General features: G+C 35.3%; 1 protein-coding gene across 1 annotated transcript in view; it reads right to left on the bottom strand.

Annotated features, from left to right (window-relative positions):
- IL1RAPL2 (interleukin 1 receptor accessory protein like 2) overlaps positions 1 to 13,511 on the bottom strand; it is a 663,031-nt gene that overhangs the window by 486,502 nt on the left and 163,018 nt on the right. The gene's annotated exons all lie outside the window — the stretch shown is intronic.

Here is a 13,511-nt window from a genome sequence, read left to right as displayed (position 1 = left end):
CCATGTAAGCTCATCTACCAGCCTTGTGCCAGAGACTCATAAATAAATCGCAAAAAGATAAACTAGATGCAAAACTTTCTCTGATGCCCATTACTGGCTGAGACCTCTGGGACAATCTCTGAGCTAGGTGGGACAGTCACATCCAAATAAAACCTGGGTAGCCTCTCCCAATCCCTAAAGCCATCGCCATTTATCTGTCTAGACTGCCAGTTAAATATTCTGGATTTTCTGGACAGACATTTCCAAATTATACAATACTGACATCCCAGTAACAGCACACAAGATTGGATTGGATGTAACATAGAAAGCAACCAATCTTGACTAACTAAAATATTAACATAGAATGATTAACTTTCAACAACAGCTTAGTAAACCTCAGGCAAGGAATTAATGTTCTCATGGTTAGATAAGATTATTTTCATACATTTTCTCTATGAAAATAATTTGCCCATTCCATTAGTCATTTAGTGGTAATAAGCAATATAAAATGAATTATTGTGTGCCTTCTACAAGGGTAGGTTTGGGGGATGTTTGGGAAAATGGAGAGAATGGTAGTGAGATTGGGGTTGGAATATTGAATGCCTGTAACAGATCATCATGAACAACATGTAAATAACAGTGTTTAAATAAAGTGGGAGAAAAAATGTATAAAAATATTCATATTGGTTTAGTACTTAGTTTAACTGTTATAACAAATCCTGATCAAAATAACTGATTAGTTCACTGTAGAATGTTTGAACTATATTGCTTGGTTTTTGTATTTTTCACTGTTAAGTTGGCTGCTTCTACAGGACATTTTCTGAAGCACTGGGGTCAGAAATCACAAGCAATGTTTTAATGAAATATCTGGCTTGTTTATTCAAATTATTTTCTTTATCGATGATACAGTCATTAATTTTTAAGGTCATTTATTGTTAAAGATAAAATTTCTTTTTTTTTTTTTTGCTTTTTGGGTCACACCTGGCGATGCACAGAGGTCACTCCTGGCTCATGCATTCAGGAATCACTGCTGACGGTGCTCAGGGGACCATATGGGATGCTGGGATTCGAACCCGGGTTGGCCCTGTGCAAGGCAAACGCCCTACCCGCTGTGCTATCGCTCCAGCCCCAAAAAATTCTTTTTATTTTGTTTAATTGTAGTTTTGGGTCACATGCTTAGAGCTTATTCTTGAATCTCTGGTGAAGTATAACTAATGGTAGGGCTTGAGATAACATATGATATGCAGGGGATTGAACCCAAGTTGGCAATATGCAAGAAAAACATCCTTCCTACCCACTGTACTAGAGGATAAAACTTGTGAGAGCTGGTGGGGTTAAGTTATACGTCTTGCCCATGGCCCACCCTGTTTGATACCATGAAATATGTGGTCACCTAAATATGACATGGTATAATCTCAGAGGTGTCTGAGTACTATTAGTGTGGTATGGGCAATAAACTTCACCATAGGGGTCCAGCAGCACTGCATCCTTGCATTTAATTTCAAAGGTGCTGGGAGGGACTCCCTGTGTCTCCTGACAACGTCCCCCACTTCAAAGAAAGCTTGTTCTGAGCTTAAGTTTTAAGTTTCCTCCTGTTCAGGAACCCCTTGGGGCAAGGCTAATAGAATGATTGCACTAATTTTCGGGATAAAAAACACATAGTATAAAACAAGGAGAGTAGAAATAAGGACTAAAGGACTGACAGATGGTTGGAAGCTTACCTCAAGTGGTAGAGAGAGAAGGCAGTTAGGATAGAGAAAGCACCACCGTGACAATGAGTTGGAAATGAACATTCTGGATAAGAACTGCATGCTGAAAGTTGGTAAAGAAGCATATATGATAACCTTTCAGTACATGTACTGCAAACCAAAATGCTCAAAAGGAGAGAGAGAATGAGAAATACAATGAGAGAGAGAGAGAGCCTCCAAGGAAGCAGGCTAGGGAGAGTGGCAGGAAGCAAACTGGGGACATTTGTCCGTGGGAAATATGCACTGTGGAAGGGACATTGGAACATTGTACGAATGAAAACCAATTATGGACAACTTTGTAACTTGTGCATTGCATGGTGATTCATTAAAAAAAGAGAGAGAAAAGTTACTACTCACTCAGGTATGAAAAATAAATAAGCCAGACTTCCTTGTGGTATGACAAAGAGGAAAGGTGTAAAATGTCTTACAATTCTATTATTGACTCTAACTGAGAAACTTATATTATTCCAGTAGTCTCTTACATGACCACAAAAAGAATTAATTAATTTTGAATAAAGGGAGTTAATTTGCATGCTACATATAATTGAGCTTCTGAAACATTGTTGTTTTTATGACTGCATTGTAAAACAAAAAGCACCACCCATCTTAATATTTAAAACGATTACAATAAAATGTAAAGAACTAATGCTACAGGTGAGAAACTATTCTGTTTTCACAGGTGTTAAAGCAAGAAGGACAAGTTTGTGGGTTAATAATAAGTTTAAAAAAGCTTTTAGAATTTTATAACAAACAGTAAGAATAGGGTTTAACTGTTTTTGGACATATCGTTATGTGTTTTATGTAATGGAACTTTAGCAAATAACATTATTACTTAGAAGTCAGTAAGAATAATATCCTGAAGTGCTCAAAGTTCAAAAGTGTAGATGGATACTGTAAAAATCAGCCCCATGTGGACAGTAACAGCATTTATAGTGTTAGAATTAACATGCCAAAGTCAAGTGTAGCAACTTAACAACATCTTTAATTTCTTGTACACTGAAACTTTAAGCAAAACATCATATAATTTCAACTGGGATTGTTGACTGCTCTCAGAATCAATATGATAAACCGTTGAATGAAATTACATTGAATAACATCATGGAAAAACTCTTGCTCATATAACTATCTTAAACTGCTTCTGTATCTGTCTTAAATGATTCTAGAGACTACTTATTTACCCTCCTTGAACAAAGATCTAAATTTAGGCCACCTCTAAAAAGTGAACATTTTCAAGGAAATTATTTTCCAAACTTTTCTTGGAGACCTATTAAGAATTGATACCTGAGTTTTGTTGCTATTGTTAGAAGTAGTCATTTTAACCAGAAGTAGTCTGGTTAAAAAAAAAGATATAAATTAATCATGTCACAGTTTCATGTCTCAAGAATCCATGTAGGCTCCACTCAGGATCCAGCATAGCTAGATAAACTACTCCCTGATATCACCAGATAATGGCTGGTGATTATCATCAGAGACGTAATACAGGAAATATTCCCTTCCAAGTTCACAGTTGTTGTTAGAAGAACTTTTCCCTACATAGTTGTGACTGGAGTCTCATTTTTATGCTTGCCATTAGGTAAGGGTCATGCTCTGCCTGAGAGGCAACAGACTTTCTTGACATTTGAATATTACCATAGGACCTCTCGTAGCACGGCTACCCAGTTCACCAAAGTCAGCAGTACAGAATCTCTAACTCCTACTAGCTAAGAGAATTTTCTATAAAAATGTGACATAAGAGTGAAAAATTATTACTGTTGCCATATTTTGTTGGCTAAAAACAAGTTACAGATGTTTGCATATTCAAGGCGAGAAGATTTTCACAGCAGTATGATTACCGGTATGTGTGGTAATTGGCTTCACCTCAGAATCTGCTGCCACAGAGAAGGCAAAATTTCTCTCCTACCTCTTCTATACCTCTAGTTGGTTTTTATTCTACAACGACTGTACTAGAAAGAATTAATCATGTCCTCATCTGTTTTTTATTTTTTCGAAAATCTTCAGAGCTAAATATGAGAGGTTGCTCTCTAGTTAACTGTGCAAGATCTTGTGGCATACAGTTTAGACAATTTTATCAAAGTTTGATATTTTTGTCCCCTCTGTTATTATTTTATCTTTGTATTTTCTTTTTATTTTGTTTTATATTCATGGTTCTGTGGCCTGCTGCACTCTTTTTTGAAATATGCAGGACATAAATATAAATATAAATGAATAATAAAATGAATGCTGTAATCACTCCTTCCTAGGAAGTTACTTTCAGGACTTCTCCATTAGGACAGTATTATTCATACAAATGATCTGTTTAATAAAAATTCTTTTTCTCATATCAAAGTGTTGTGTGTTAAAAATAATATGGATATTAATTCCATTATTAAAATGTCCTTCTATTTCACTTCTATTTTTCTAAAAATCTTACCTGCTCACTCAATTCAACTACTCTCCTACCTCCCACTACCTTCAAACAATTATACCTCCAGCAGAGACCATAATCTCTTTGGACTGATTTGCTAATTTGTACCTTTCTCTTAAAGGGAAGGCAGCAATCAAGTCCTCAGATGGGAATTTCACTGCTCCCTACCAAAATTTTGAATGAAACTGATAAATATAGTCTTCAAATTGCTTATGTTATGTATATCTTCTTAATGAGTTGGCTATAAACACTTTAATCTTTTCCCATTAGTACTGATCTCTGAATTGCTCATCTTATGCCAAATCTATTCTAGAGGGAAATAAATAGCTGACACTGGGAAAATGACTTTGTTTTTTATAACACTGGTGAGTCATTTGGCAAAATATTAAAATGACATCCCATTAACTGCTTTTTGGTGTTCCTCTAACATTCGAGGAATCTTTGTGCCTCCAGATCTGCATTCAAACTTTCTGTGTTTCTTTGCCTGTAATACTCTTACTCAGCGTATCTCCATGGCTCATTTATCTCCAAATGTATGCTCACATATCACCTTACCAAAAGAGACACTTCAGACCATACTAACTTAAATACAAAACTCTCTCCCACAATACTGCACTCCCAAAGCTCATTATCAGATTTTAATTTGCCTCCAGAGCCCTGATCACCTTCCGGGGTACTGATCACCTGATTACCTCTGAATAATGACTAAATATTTAGCCATTTACTTGCCACTCATCGGTCTCCATGCTCTAAATCAGAAACTCTATTAGGGTAATGAATTGGCCTGATTTTTGTCATCTAGGACAGTGCTTTACACAAAATAAGACTCAAAATATACTGTTATAGGTCATTTAGATTGTATAGAAGATAGGGCACTTACCTTGCACATGGCAAATCTGAGCTCTATCAGAAGCAGACCCCCCGCCTCCAAAACCCTGGGCACCTGAAAACACTGGTGACACTGGGAACTTGGGAAACTAGGAATATTGTTGTTGGAACTGATGTTGGGACCCCGTATGCCTAAAACTCAACTATGAATAACTTTGTAAATCATGATATCGTCATAAGAAATTTTAATAAAAATAAATTAAATAAATAACAATAATTTGATTAAGTCTAAAATTGTCCAATATCAAAGGACAACTTGTTTCTGAAGCATTAATTGAAAATAATTTAGTTTTTAAAGTATACAACTATTATACTGATGATTTTATTTTTATAGCCAATATTTTTATTAGTAGTTGGATTATTGAATTATTAGTATTTATTGAATTTTAGAATATTAAGTATTTCTAACTTTGGAATATTTAGCATTTATCAAAGAAGTACACTACATTATCATAATAACGTTATCTATCCCATAGTCTCTGCTAACTGCACTAATGTTTCATCTAAACTTCCCCATAATCTTTGAGGTTAGTATGATCTTATTTCCTTTTTAAATTTTTAAAAATTAAATAAACTTGGGATATATAGTTACAAGGTTTTTTATGCTTGGGTTTTAGTCATAATATGTTCTAATACCCATCCCTTTCCCAGTGAACATTTCCTTCCACCAATGTCCCCAGTTTCCTCCTGCTCTAATTTCCATTTTATAAGAGAGCAAGCCAATTTTTTTCTTTGTTTTAATTTTATTGAATCACTGTGAGATAGTTACAAGTTTTCATGTTTGGGTTACAAGCAAGTCTTAGATGAGCAAAACAAAATCTTTGAAAATCATACAGGTTAAATGGTAAAGTTAGGATTTAAACCCAGGTCTTTCTACTACAACTATGATCTTATAAACTATATCTATACTGATGTATGCATGTATGCCCATATAGTGGCACAAACAATTTTGGTTGTATAATTTGTCTTCATGCTAAGTATGACTTGTATAGTTTTAGCTCAAAGTATAAGATATGTATGAGTGAAATGCAAACACAAAAGTTCATAAGTTTGTAACTGTACATCACAGTGATTCTCTAATAAAAAATTAAACAATTTTAAAAATAAAAATTAAAAAAATTATTAATAACAAGTTTATAGTGCTAGAGAAAGTAATTATCCCTTATAGAGAATAAAGTGTCAAAAATTTGATAAGCAGCATATAAAAATATGGAGAAATAAAACACATGAACAATAAAAAGTATAACATATGTTTTATTCCTTCAACAAGTATTTATTTACAACATGCCATGAGTCAGATACTAAGAAGCTAATAGTGTGATTATAATAGTGAATATAATACTGACTCTTATTTCAATTATTTTACACATATTGTAGCACTGTAGCTCTGTCATCCTGTTGTTCATAGATTTGCTCGAGCGGGCACCAGTAACATCTCCATTGTGAGACTTATTGTTACTGTTTTTGGAATATCAAATGTACCATATTATCTAATCTATTTCTAAATTCTGCTGGAATTGATATAGGATCATAAATGGTGTAGAAGAGAGTCAATGGTTTTACATGGAAAAATCAGATATGTATTTGTTGATAGACAGTGAATATTGTCACAATTCTCACCCTGGATTCTCCAATGTAAAATGGGTTGTCATTCAGACAGAATACTTGACGTGGAAATAGTATTCTCATCATTCAATGTTAGTTCCCTCTTCACTCAATAAATACAAATAAACTGAGTGGAAAGAATCATTTCTTGAAAGAGACATCATGCAGGTTTGATAAAATACGTTTTTATAAAACAATTGGTATGTTTACATTTTATTAAAAAATACCAATTTAGGTTAGGTCTGTTGAAAACAAATCAATACGTTTCCTGACATAAGGAATATTTTGAGCAATGCAAGTATCACGGTGCTTACAGAAGAGCTGAATTAGAGTCCATTACTTGCAATACTATTTGTGACTGATGATATCTACATACATTCTGGATCAGGAAAAGAGAATCAGTGTTAACAGACATATTTTCAATAAACAAAAAGTCTAACAAAAAACTACTCTGAACCTTTGCAAGCTAAAATCAAAAACCTCATCTTAATGTGAACCTTCCTATAATATCCACACTGAATTCAGTTTCCAGATTCCTAAAACACACGCACACACAAACACACACACACTCACACATAACACACAGAGACCTAGGTCATTTTAAGATTTTGTAAAAATCATTTAATACTGGGGCTGGAGGGACAGCACAGCGGGAACGGCATTTGCCTTGCACGTAGCCAACCCAGGTTCAATTCCCAGCATCTCATATGGTCCCCTGAGCACTGTCAGGAGTATTCCTGAGTGCAGAGCCAGGGGTAACCCCTGTGCATCGCAAGGTGTGACACAAAAAGCAAAAAAAAATCATTTAATACATTGACCAAATTATAGGTAATTCCCAATTAAAACTAAAGGTTGAATAAGTTTTAAGGGTGGGTGGACAATACTTGAAATCCAAGGTTACTAAAAATCAATGCAAGTATTAACTTTAAAATCATGGACTATAAAGCCCAATTGGTTGCAATGCATCCTAGTATTATGATAATAAATGCTCCGCAATTCTGACTTTAGCTATACAACATTCCCTGGTCACTCATGAAATAAATAGTTTAACTGTATCACTGTATCGCTGTCATTCCGTTGCTCATCGATTTGCTCGAGCGGGCATCAGTAACATCTTTATTGTGAGACTTGTTACTGTTTTTTGCATATCGAATATGCCACGGGTAGCTTGCCAGGCTCTACCGTGAGGTGAGATACTCTCGGTTGCTTGCCGGGCTCTCCGAGAGGGGTGGAGGAATCAAACTCAGGACAGCCTCGTGCAAGACAAACGCCCTACCAGCTGTGTTAAATTCCAGTTCAGTTTAACTGTATAATCACTAAACATTCACCAGCCATCTATAATATATATAATAATACAAAAGAATATTAATCACAAAATATTACTTCCATTTTTAGTAAATTTGAATCAAATCAAATAAATAAAATAGGCATAAGGAACCAGACAGATAGTTCAATGGGTAAGGAGCTTATTTTACATACATCAGACCAAGGTTTAATCTCTAGCATGACATATACTCCCTTGAATACTACAAGGAGTGATTCCTAATCAGTGTTTGGTATATCCCAAACCCACAAAAATAAAATTAAACAGCAGTATAAATTTTAATAGTGTGATGGGAAATATAATATGAGACTTTCATTAACACTCTATGTGTTGTGGCTAATCTATACTAGAGCTAAGAACTAAAATACATCAGTGAACATAATAGCTGTGATCTCTGACTTCATGGTTCATAGTGTGACTAGAAAGAAAATCAAATAAGCAATTATATTACAAAGTGTTGAGAGTTATGAAAGGGAAATGTGCTATGCCATGAGGCAACTAACAAAAACATTCACATAAAGGGGTAAGAAGAGAAGAAGGTAGAAAAATACAAAAGGATACTACTTTTATAGCATGTCTACTATTCTCAACTTTATCCTGAAGGCTATTGAAAATCACTAAAGATTTTATAAGGCGAGGCAAAAAACTGAAAGTCACTGCCAAGTGAATAAAGAAATGTAGGACAGAAAAAGAAGACAGAGTAGTGAGAAGAGTAGTCAAGTTAAACAATTAGAAATATGTAAGAAGCACTTTGAAGGGAAAGATGACAGGGCTTCAAGACTAATTACATATTGGTGTAAACTGTGGTAATTGGTGACTTCAAGGTTTATAGCTTGAGAAGTTGAGTAAATAGTGATGACATTTGCTGAGAAAAAAATGGACAATATTGAAGAGGCTGATAAATAGTATAATTTAATGGGAGCACGGAACAGTCACTGACATGCTGTAAAGAGGCAGCATTTGAATTAGATGTCATTTTAGGAGAATAGTGAGAGTAGTGAATTAGAGCAAAGGATAGCCAAAGAATGACAAATTATCATGACCCTATAACATCTGGTTTCTTTCAGGGTTTTCTGGAAAACATTGCTGAGAATTTAGTATAGAGAATCTCTTTAAAATAATTTTATTAAAGCTTATGCAAGATTGTAATAGTATAAATTTATGCCATTGATGTATATGGCTACTAAACCCCACCAACCCCTCTACCTACCTGTGAAACTCCACCCCTTTTCTCCTATGCTTCCTTCCACAGCTTCATAATTGCTTTTGCAATCCAAGGCCAAGGGTTTTTCATTGTTTGATACTGTCTATTCCCTTGTGTTGTCTCTCCATATTCCACTGAATTAATACTGATCAGTAGTAATACAAAGACCTTTAAGACAAATATCATGGTCTGCAATGGAGCCTTTTCACTCTCAGCCTGGTTCTAGGAAAGTCATGTAATCTTTCTTACCTTAATTTTTTTTTGCTTTTTGGGTCACACCTGGCAATGCACATGGGTCACTCCTGGCTCTGCACTCAGGAACTACCCCTGGCCATGCTCAGGGGACCATATGGGATGCTGGGATTTGAACCTGGGTCGGCCGCATGCAAGGCAAACGCCCTACCCGCTGTGCTATCTCTCCAGCCCCTCTTACCTTAATTTTCAATTAATAAAATAAGCAGCTCTAAGACATTTGTATTTCACAGGTCAGTAAACTGTTTCAAAAGTTGTGTACATAAAGTAAAAAGATTTAACATAATTTTATTAAGTATGAACACTGAAATCAATAAATAATATTAATACTATTGGTATCTCTACATAACATCATTTTACAATTTTTTTATTATTTTATCTTAGTCAATACATTTACAATGGTGGTACCATTTATGTTTTGATGTACAGTGACTGAATTTTACCAAAACCCAAGCACCCAAATCCCTCCACCAAAACCTTTTGCTAATTGTAGTTTTCATCTCTTTTCACCAACACAACAATCTTGATGTTGTAATATAAGACCAAGAGTTTTTTATCTTCTCTTTTTTCTTTTTATTTTGAGTCAAAGTCAGATACAGTTACAAAGTTGTTCATTACTGGGTTTCAGTCATATAATGCTCCAACACCCATCTTTTTCTATATATGTCACAGATGAGTGAGATCACTTGGTATTTTCTTTAAGGAACATCACGTTATGAGGGATAGTTCATGATAAAAATGCAAGATAATTTCAAATAATTTTAAATAAATTAGTCTTAAATAGTGACCACAATGATATGTAGGTAGATAAGTAGATAGGTAGATTCATAGGTAGCAGGCAGGGCATTTTCCTTGCACGACACTGACTGGGTTCGATTCCTGTCATCCTATATGTTTCCCTGAACCTACTAGGTGTGATCCCTGAGCAGACAAAGAAGTAAGCCTGAACATAACCAGGTGTGTCCTACCCATGCAAACAAAAAGAATTAATCTTAAGTAATGTTCATTTTGTTGCTGGCAAGAGAGATGAATTCAACCAGGAAAGGTGTAGGATTTCCTGGGTTGCTTATGTGAAGTCGAGAGGGAGTAGGTATGAGCCTCTTATATTTGTCATTGCAATACAGAAGGCTGGTTCACTTAAGGAAAAGAGAATTTTTAATAAAAGTAATCAAATAAGAATATATAATAATGCCATTAAAAGCTCAAATCATACGATTGCTTCCCCAGGTGCAAAAACAAAAGTACAGGGGATTGGGTGCTTGCCTTATACAGGGGGGATCACTGCCCAGGAGTGATTCCTAAGTGCAGAGGAAGGACTAAGTGCTCAGCACTGAAAAAAATGGCCCCAAAATTGAAGTCCTTTTTCCAGACAATACCCTAGGAAGGGATTTTTAAAACTTAGTTTATTTTTACTGCAATTCTATGATTTATGATATTATTAGTAATGGTCTTTTATGTGGTAATTCCAACACCACACCCATCACCATTGTACCCACCATCCTCTCCCAAGGATTTTACGTACATAGAAATCCTCAAGCCAGAAGAGTTTTCAAAAAGCCTGTAAAGCTAAGTGTGCAAGATGTACACTCCATTCGGTAATTGCCCAATTCCCACTTTGGGGTGTAAAATAACCTTCTTTGTAGGGTCCTATCATCATTTCCTCTTCTGTATGATATTTATTTTCTAATTATTAATTACTTTTCTTTTTGCTTTTATGTTTTTGTTTTTTTAGTGACAACTAGAAGTAGTCAGGGCATACTCCTGGCTCTGCGTTTAGACATCATTCCTAGTGTCTCTCAGAAGAACAAACGTAGTGCCAGGGATTGAACCTGGATTAGTCGTATGCAGAAAAGCAGTTTAGTCACTGTACTACCGCTCTGACCCCTTATTTTATTTTTAAATTGAGATATTACAGTTCATAATAGTAATGAAGTTTGGTTTTTATTTTTTTAGCTTTGGAGACATACCCACCAGTTGGTTACTCATGCCTCTCACCAATTCCTATAGATTCCTCAAGTACTTTTTATGAATGTCCAAGTATCTGATTTTTTGTTGAGATACAATGAGGTACACCATTACAAAGCCATTAATGATTGGGTTTCAGTCATAAATGTTCCATTATCCACCCTTCCACCAACATACATTTCCCACCACCAATGTCCCCAGTATCCCCCCCACCATGTCCCCTGCAACTATGGAAGATGCTTATCTTCTTTTTCTTTCCCTCCCTCCTTTTGGGTATTATAGTTTGTAATACAGGGACTGAGAGGTTATGATTTTTGGTACTTTATCTACATGAAGCATGCAGTTCTTTCCAGAGTGATCACTTCCAACAATCATTGGCATAGTGCTCCCTTCTCTATCCCAACTGTCTTTTCCCCTAGCTCATCTTAATTTGTTCAAGGAAGAAAAGCAGAAAATCTAGAGACATCACAAGTCCTGCAGAACTAGAAGAAACATAAATCTGAGTGCTAAAATGAGAAATCATAATTTCTAACTGGGTCAACTTTTTGGAACATTTCTCCTTTAATTTTGATGAAGCTGGAGCAGTTTTCAGACCAGAAGTCTGTGGACCACTGCCTGATATAAATGGGTTACACATGGTTGAGATATTGATCTTCTTAGCCCTTGGATAGTCAGACTCTCTTTAGACCACTTTTCAGGACAAATATTTATCATTTTCAATATGTGCCACAGCATGAAAACATTGACAGTCTTCTTGGAGTGCTGAGCAGGGACCTGAAGTTGCATTATGATAATAGTTCTCAGATGGGAGTCCTTATGAGCATAGTGATCAGTGTTTACACTTGTATGGTTTTGCCATTATGCCAGGAATCGTTCTGATTATACTTAAATCCACATTATCCCATAACAACCCTATGAGGTATTGATAATTAATACTCTAAATTTACAAATTGAGGTAAATATGAGGCTAAGGCAAAGGTCCCTCAGCATTTGGTAGGGCTTAGAGTCCAACCCAGGATATCTGACTCCAAAATATCCATTTGAATTGCCTTTTATATAAATATTTGAAATCAAAGACCACTAGCTTAGCATTAGGAGTTGGCAGATTAGGACTACAAGCCCAAAGCAAGGAGCCATCACTATTTGTTAGTTCAGTAATGTATTAAGGGTTAAGTCTCTCATAGTTGCAAATTTATAATGCAGTTAAAGGGCTTAGAATTAAAACCAAAAACAAGGAGCCCGTAGGAAAAGTTCTTTTTGAAAACAGAAGGAATATTCTAATTGAATACTACAGTTGACAGTGAAAGAAGGGCCAATCAAAGAGCAATAGTTATATGAATTGTGAATGGCAAATAGATTTCAATAAAATGATGGGACTGGTATTGGAATATTGTATGTCTGAAAAATTGAGTATATATGGAATTGTATGTCATGGTGCCTAATATTTTAAAATCATTAATTCAAACACTGACTAGTATAGCATCTCTCAAGTGGGACAGATTGTGTCCTAGAGGGCATTTGATGATTTCTGAAGACAGTTGTAATTGTATGAGTTGGAGTAAGAACAGGGCCATGAGAGTAGGATGTGCTATTGACTTCTAGCATGCAAAAGTCAGAAATGATACTGAGCATCCACAAATGGACAGAAGAACTTCTTATACCACAAAATAATTATTTATCCAAAAATGTGAAATGTGCCATTATGGAGAAACTGTTCTAGTGATTTTTACTTTATGACCAATCCTGACCAGGGAGCTTCTATGGGTAAAATTGATCAAGGATGCTTTTGTTGCTGTTGCTGATAATGCTGCCTCTAATGACAAAGCATGAACTAAATTATACCCAACATCAGTAAAAGTAGAATAACCTTTTCTCCCTTTTAATATTTACAAGATACTCTGCAAGTATATATATTGAATTATCATGTTGAATCCTCAAACTGAAATTTTTAGATTGGTGTTATTATTAATCCAAGTTTACCTATGTGGGAAATTAGTCAGAGAAGATAAGCATTCTGCCAAGCCCAGGATCACATAACTAGTAAGTGAATCGAAGAATATTCACATCCCGAATTCTACTACACTCTCTACACTCTATGTACCATTAGCTAAGGTTTTAATTTTGGCCCAAAAATCAGGATCC

Source organism: Sorex araneus, chromosome X (genome assembly GCF_027595985.1).
Source record: "Sorex araneus isolate mSorAra2 chromosome X, mSorAra2.pri, whole genome shotgun sequence".
NCBI classification, from domain to species: Eukaryota; Metazoa; Chordata; class Mammalia; order Eulipotyphla; family Soricidae; genus Sorex; species Sorex araneus.
Note: the sequence above shows the minus strand (reverse complement) of the source record. Positions and strands in the feature narration are given on the sequence as shown.